The sequence below is a fragment of the Phyllostomus hastatus genome, unplaced genomic scaffold (genome assembly GCF_019186645.2).
Source record: "Phyllostomus hastatus isolate PE091 unplaced genomic scaffold, TTU_PhHast_1.1 phas_scaffold_114, whole genome shotgun sequence".
Taxonomy (NCBI): domain Eukaryota; kingdom Metazoa; phylum Chordata; class Mammalia; order Chiroptera; family Phyllostomidae; genus Phyllostomus; species Phyllostomus hastatus.
This window is the reverse complement of record NW_025334006.1, coordinates 382,066-389,692: the sequence shown is the minus strand read 5'-3', so window position 1 is coordinate 389,692 and position 7,627 is coordinate 382,066.

Genomic DNA, 7,627 nt, shown 5'->3' with positions numbered 1-7,627 from the left:
CCATCCTCTGCTCCTAAAGGGAGGTGGAGCGATCTTTCTGTTTGAGGAGTCTGGGGCAGAAACCAAGCTCACACCATTCTCCCTCCCTTCTCTGACTCCTCTGAGAGAGGGTGCCCCAGCGCCCCATTGTGTGGGTGTTGCAGGGGCGGAGCTGCAAAAGGGTGGGCTGGGGGGAAGCCGGCAGTTTTTATTTCTGCCTGCATTGCATTGATCCCACCTATCCAAGCCTTGCATTTCAGCCAATTTTTATCAGCGATAGGCTGCAATACGTTTATGTATATGCACCTGTCTATCTCCATCAATCTCTTCTCCTTTTCTGTGTCTTCTTGAGGATGTTTTATCACAAGACAGAATCTAAAAGTAGCAGTTTCCTATGAGCACAGAGCAGAGTAAAGCTTCGATAGCCTCCAAAGGCCCCAGGGTGGGTAGTAGGAAGACACCGCCCACCCCTCCCCTTCCCTCCGTGAGCATCCTTGGACCTGCCCCCAAAGGAGTAGATTGTCAGAGAAAGCAGTTTTCTCTGTCCTGTCTGCCTCAGTCTCCCCAACAAATCATTTTGCCAGAGTTAGAGATGAGAAATGGTGTCTCATGTAATTTTAATGTGAATTTCTCTTTAAATGAGTGAAGTGAACATTATATTTTTTAAAGATTTTATTTATTTATTTTTAGAGAGGGAAGGGAGGGAGAGAGAGAGAAACATCAATGTGCAGTTGCTGGGGGTCGTGGCCTGCAACCCAGGCATGTGCCCTGACTGGGAATCGAACCTGCAACGCTTTGGTTCACAGCCCGCACTCAATCCACTGAGCTACGCCAGCCAGGGTGTGAACATTATATTTGTAAGGACCATTTGTTTATTTCTACTCTTTACTTTTTATCAGCTTTGATCTATTTTCTTGATTTTAAGAGGATTTTATAGAGATTAGCTTTTTATTTGTGATATATGAGGGGGGACCCTCTGACCAAACTAGAATTTATTTATAAAATGTGTATTTATTCTTACATGCTTAAACTTCAGTCACCTTCAGAGCACTCTCTGTTTGACACAATACACCTATGAAGATGTTTTTTCCACTGCTCAACACAGTTTTTAAATTGTTGATGTTGATGCCTTTTAGTGCTTCTGCCATTTATTTGTTCCACCTCTCCCCCATTGGCAAAACATTTCCCTTTGAGGAATTTTATCATCTGGGGAAACAAAAAAAGTTGCTCAGGGGAGATGGATAAATAGGGAAGGTGGGGCACGGGGGTCGGGCTGTTTTTGTTCAAAAGCTGCTGAACACTCGGCCCAGTGTGGGCAGGTGCGCTCGTAAATTGCCCACCATGAAATGGGCAAACGTGTTGAAAGAGCTTTCAGAAAAATTCACTGAAGCCAAATGCAGCCTCTCACAACAACACCAGCTGGTACACTGATACAGGTGGGTTCCTAGAATACTCACCTAGTTGGGGAAGCCTGTACTACAAGGGGCCCACCCTCCAGAAGATAATTCCATTTTGGGGAGGCCTCCCTAGTACCTTACCAATATTTTCTCCAATTTTATCTTTTGTGTTTGACCTTGCTTAAAGTTATTTTGACAGGCAAAAATCAAACTTCAGAACCTTTTTATGTAGTCAAATCTGTCATTTCTTTTATGCTTCTGGATTTTTTGTATCACAGTGAGAAAATCTTTTTGTACTCCCAAATCTAAAGGAAATTTACCCACTTTTTTTCCATTTTTGAGTTTTACATTTAGCCCTTATATCTATTTGGAGCTTACTCTAGGATAAGATGTGTGGAAAAAATTCACTTAACATCTATCATACACCAAAATGAAACCATTTTTATAGGATATCTTTGAGTCTTATAATTTCAAAGTTTGTAGGTTCTAAGGAATCTTCCAGGACAATTTATTATTTACAGAAAACCCTCTACAAAACAGTGTTTTGTATTAATAATGAACACTAGTCCAGGAGTCAGGAGACACTTGTCATTAAATCTGTTTTGCTATTAAATTGCCGTGTGACTTTAAGTTATTCAACCTCGTGTTCTCCAATATTAGATATTGACTATCGTACATTTCAAACATTTTCTTTTCTCCATGTATAACTCAAACACTTCCTGATTTCAGAACTTCACTGCAAATCTTCAATAATCAAAACACTGTAGTATAAGCATATGGATAGATATATAGAGCAATAGACTAGAATTGAGAGTTTAGGGAAATAAACTCATGGGCAATTGACTATTTATTTGTTCATTCTTTATTTTTCATTGTTGATACTGTTACAGTTGTCCTGACTTGACCCACCCCCACCCAGCCCCTGCTCACCCCTCCAGGCCATCCCCCCACTGTCGTCTGTGTCCATGGGTTATGCGTGTGTGTTCTTTGGCTACTCCCCTCACCTTTTTTCCAGCACCCTCTCCCCTCTGACAGCTGTCAGTCTGCCCCATGTGTCCATGCTTCTGTTTCTACTTTGTTCATTAGTTTATTTCGTTTATTAGATTCCACATAAAAGTAGACCAAACGATATCTGTCTTTCACTGACTGGCTCATTTCACTTAGCATAATACTATCCCGGGCCATCCTTGCAGTTGCAAAAGGTAAGAGTTCCTTCTGTTTTTTTTTTTACTGCTGTGTGGTATTCCATTATGTATCCACTCATCTACTGATGGGCACTTGGGCTGTTTCCAGATTTGGGCTATTATAAATAATGCTTCTATGAACATATGGTTGCATATATTCTTTTGAGTTGTGTTTTGGGGTTCTTAGGGTATATTCCTAGAAGTGGGATCGCTGGGTCAAAAGGCAGTTCCATTTTTAATTTTTTGAGAAAACACCATACTGGTTTCCACAGTGGCTACACCAGTCTGCATTCCCACCAGCAGTGCACTAGGGTTCCCTTTTCTCTGTGTCCTCGCCAGCATTTGTTTGTTGATTTATTGATGGTAGCCATTTTGACAAGTGTGTGGTGATATCTCATTGTGGTTTTAATTTGCATGTCTCTGATGATTAGTGACACTGAGCATTTTGTCATTTGTCTGTTGGCCATCTGTATGTCCTCCTAGGAGAAATGTATAATCAAATCCTCTGCCCATTTTTTAACTGGATCTCTTGTCTTCTTGGTGTTGAACTGTATATGGTCAATTGAGTTCAACAATGTTCCAAAAGCATTCAACAGGAAAAGAATAATTACTAAACCCAGTGGTTCTGGGAATGTAACATTTCTTGCTTTTTTCTTGAACTAGTGTCTTCTTGGTTGCTTTGCAGAGTTCTGACAAAGTTCTGACAGCCTCTGCTTGTCTTCTTATGTCTCTGTGGAACTACTGCCTACTGCACCATTTCACTCACATTACCTGCCCGTCCCTGGTCTGTGTTTTTTTTATGTGTATCTTAGCATTGTTTGTGTATCTTCTGCTAGGGGGTATCTGCAGTGCCAAATGGAACAAGGTAGATGCATGAGAGAGAACAGGAGATTGGTTTGGACTGCTTTGTGGTAGCTAGGACTCATGGTCTGGGAAGCAAGTCCTCCCAGAGGCAGCGTGGGTGCTAAGAAGCTCCTGATAAGGGGGGTTTCAAGTTTTCCCATAAAAAAACTTTAAAGGGTTCAACAATTTGATTAGTCTCAGGAGAGAAGGGCTGCAGGTTTCTCTAGCTTTCCCTTAACTGCATCCCTAGGGTTCCTCAGGGTGTGACTTTGCTTGGGGACACCTTGGGGAGGAAAAGGAGGAGGGAGAAGGTCAGAGACAGCTGCACTTCCTGCAGCCCATTATTACTGGACTTTTCCCTGAGTGCCTATGTGAAGACAGTCTCCTCTTTCCCTGAGAGTGAGGGCAGCAGAGGTTTGCCCTGGCCCCCAGAGCCTGCTCAGCACAAGTCGGGTAGGAGGTGGCCTGGGCTGATTCTAGGAGAGCCATAGAACTTTCCAGGTCAGTCCCTTTCTCTGGAGGTGAGTGTCTTTCAGGAGTTGCCCTCTGTGAAGGACAGAGGAGGAGAAATCAGGATGGGAAGTTCTGGGCCCGACTGCTCTCTTCAACAAGGACATCTACAGTGGGCTTGGGGGGCGGGGGCGGCCTACGGGTGGGCTCATCTCCAAACACCCCCTGCACAGAAGAGAGCAGGTTCCGTGCTTCCCCGACTCAGTGTCGGACAAGACACAGCTCCTTGGTCTTGCCAGGACTCTGCTCTCCCCTTTCTTGTCATCGGGTCCCAGCCAAGCAGAAATGATGGAAGATAAAACAGTGAGTCTCCCAAGAAGTCTATCATTGGGTCCTTGTTACCCAGTTGCCATTTCATAGGGGAGCTCCGGAGAGAGGACTGCGTGTTGACAGGACAGTGTTTCAGTGAAGACTGAAGGGCGAGAAAGCGAAGTTTGCCTCAAAATCAGCCACAGTCAGGACTAGATGAACTTTGTCCCTAGGCCCATCCCTTGATGGACTGATTGATTCATTCATTCATTCAAAACTGTTCATCACCAATCAGAAGCAGTAAGTAAACATGGCAGAGTTTCTGCTTTCATGAAGTTTCCATTGTAACATGGGAGGCAGAAAATAAATAGTAAACATATAATTTTAGGCAAGGAGAACTAAGAAGATAAACGGATCCTGGTGAGGTGACAGAGCAAAGGGGGGCACGTGTTCTTAGAGAGGATGGTGAGAAAAAGCCCCCTGATCTCGGGCACTTGAGCAAAGACCCGAGGGATGGAGGACCAGGTCCCAGAAATCCTAAGGGGTCTCAAGTCCTTGGGTCTATTTTATGTTAGTGACAAGTGGGTCTTTAATTTTTTTCAAATAATTTTGGAGGAAAATTTTGGCTGTAAAAGGGAACATTGGTTCTGGGGGACTTGCCTCACTTTCTGGTCACTTTCTGAGATGGATACCCTGGGCACATACCTGTGGGTCTTGGGCTGGACCCAGAGTTCTCATCTGGCTGCTTTGATCCCCTGCTTTATCTAGCGTTTGGAGTTCTTGCAAAGACAGGGGATGCTGAAACTGGACCTTTAGCCTCTTGTCTGCCGTTCCCAGCATGAGGTCGATGTCGGGCAGGTGGAGGTTGAGGGACAGGTAGAACCACCCCTCAGCCCCTTCTGGAGACCTTCCTCCTCTGAGTCTGGTGATTGTTGGTATCAGAGTCTTCGAGGCCCTGACTGACTGAGCTCAGGTACTGACTAGTCCGTCTCCCATGAGAAGACATGTTCACTGGGGAGAAAAGCCAGGTAGACTTTTTCTCCCAAGAATAAGGAGGAAGAAAGCAGTAATTCACTCAGGGAACTCACTGACCGGTAGGCTGAAAAAGACTCGGTCCTTGCCACTGAAATCTTACAGAGCCCTTAAGTGAGTTTCCCATCCCCCTCCCATCAGTAAAACCCATGATGCTGGAGGTAAAGGAAAAGCTTTTAAAGGATGCTGTGGAAATGGTCTCTGGGTCATGAAGATACAGAGGAAGTATATCACCAGCTCTGGGTAGGTTGGGGCCAGAAAACATTTCTGTTGCATGGGATACCGGAGGACTCCCAGGGTAAAATGAGCTTGGTGGACCCGATTGTTGAGGGCATTCCAGATGGAAGGGAGTCAGTGGTCCAGAGGAGCATGTTGTAGTCAGGGAGGCTGACTTGAACGGCTGCTCAGAGCAGAGGGAGAGACAGGATGACCTGCGGATTGAGAGGTGCAGGTGCTGTGTGCTGGGCAGAGCCTATGAGCTGGCACTTTGGTGACTGGGCTCTTTCTTGGCCAGATTGTTTTCTTCATAGATTGTGTATATTCTTAAAAAAAATAGCAGTGACCACATGGGGGAGACACTAGAACACAGACAGAACTCCAGTCATGTGATGGAGCCCACAAACAGGAGGGAAAGATATTGTTTCTGCACCTGGTATTGTTTCTGCTCCATCTGAGGTCAGAAGCAGAGTTACATCTCTTGTGTTCTCTAGACATCATAAGGAACAAGTGCTCAGAAATGCATGTTGGAAAATCACCCCAGCGTCACTGAATTTTATCTCTTAGGCTTCCCTGCCTCCCAAGCATTCTGCCACACCTTGTTTGTACCTCCTTCCTCTTCTCCTTAGTGACAGGAGTGGGCAACCTCGTCATCATGACGGTGTTGATGAACATCTGCAGACCCCTGTGCATTTCCTCCTTGGCCCCCTCTCTGTCCTAGAGACCCTGGTCACATCCGTTGTGGTCCCCTTGATGCTCTATAAATCACATGGTAACCACAAGCCAAAAATCTGTCATAAATCTACCAAAAGTAAGGGGATAGAAATCCAAAAATAATGCTGTAAAAAGTCATCAACATACAGGACAATAAGAAAGGAACAGAGAATTACAAACACAATCAGAAAACAATAAAATGGCAATAACTGTGCACTATCAACAATTACTTTAAATGTGAATGAGCCAAATGCTCCAATCAAATGACATGTGGTGGCTGAACACATAAAAAAACAAGACCCATATGTATATGCTGCCTATAAGAGACTCACTTCAGATTGAAAGACACACAGAAACTGATCATGAAGGGATGGAAAAAGATACTTCATGAAAATGGAAACAAAAATGCTGGGGTAACAATACTAATATCAGACAAATAGACTTTAAAACAAAGGCTGTAACAAGAGAAAAAGAAGGGGATTTAATGATGATAAAGAGGACATAGCTTGTGCACATCCATGCACCTAATGCAGGAGCACCTATATATATGAAGCAAATATTGGCAGACGTAAAGGAAGAGATCAACAGCAGTACCCTAATGAGGGACTTTGATACCCCATTGACATTGATAGATAGATCTTCCAGACAAAATCAACAAGGAAGAAGTGGCCTTCTATGAGACATTAAACCAGATGGACTTAATAGATATTTTTAGAATATTTAATCCAAAAGCAGCAAAATATACATTTTTTTTCTAGTGCATCTGGAACATTTTCCATATCAGACCACATGTTAGACCACAAAACAAGTCTAAAATTTAAGAAGATTGAAATTACATCAATCATGTTCTTCAGTCACAGTGGTATGAAACTGGAAATCAATTACAAGAAGAAAACTGAAAAATATAAACATGTAGAGGCTAAGGAACATGCTACTAAACAATGAATGAGTTAATATCAAGATCAAAGAGGATATCAAACTATATCTTGAGACAAATGAAAACACGATGACCCCAATCAGTGGGACACAGCCAGGGCAGTTCTAAGAGGGAAATTCTTAGCCATACAGGCCTGCCTCAGAAAACAAGAAAAATCTCAAGTAAACAATCTAACCTTACACCTAAAGAAAGTTGGAAAAGAAGAACAAAGAACAAGGTGAGTAGAAGGGAGAAAAATAATAAAGATCAGAGCAAAAATAAATGAAATAGAGACTAAAAAACAATACAAAAGATTAATAAAACCAAGAGCTTTGAAAAGATAAACAAAATTGATAAACCTTTAGCCAGATTCATCAAGAAAAAAGATAGAGGGCCCAAATAAATAAATCAGAAATGAAAGAGGAGAAGCGACTGGCAACACTACAGAAATACAAAGGATTATAATAAAATACTGCAAACAATTATGTGCCAACAAATTGGACAGACTGGAATACATGGATAAATTCCTAGAAATATATAATCTTCCAAGACTGAATCAGGAAGAAACAGAATGATAATTACTAATG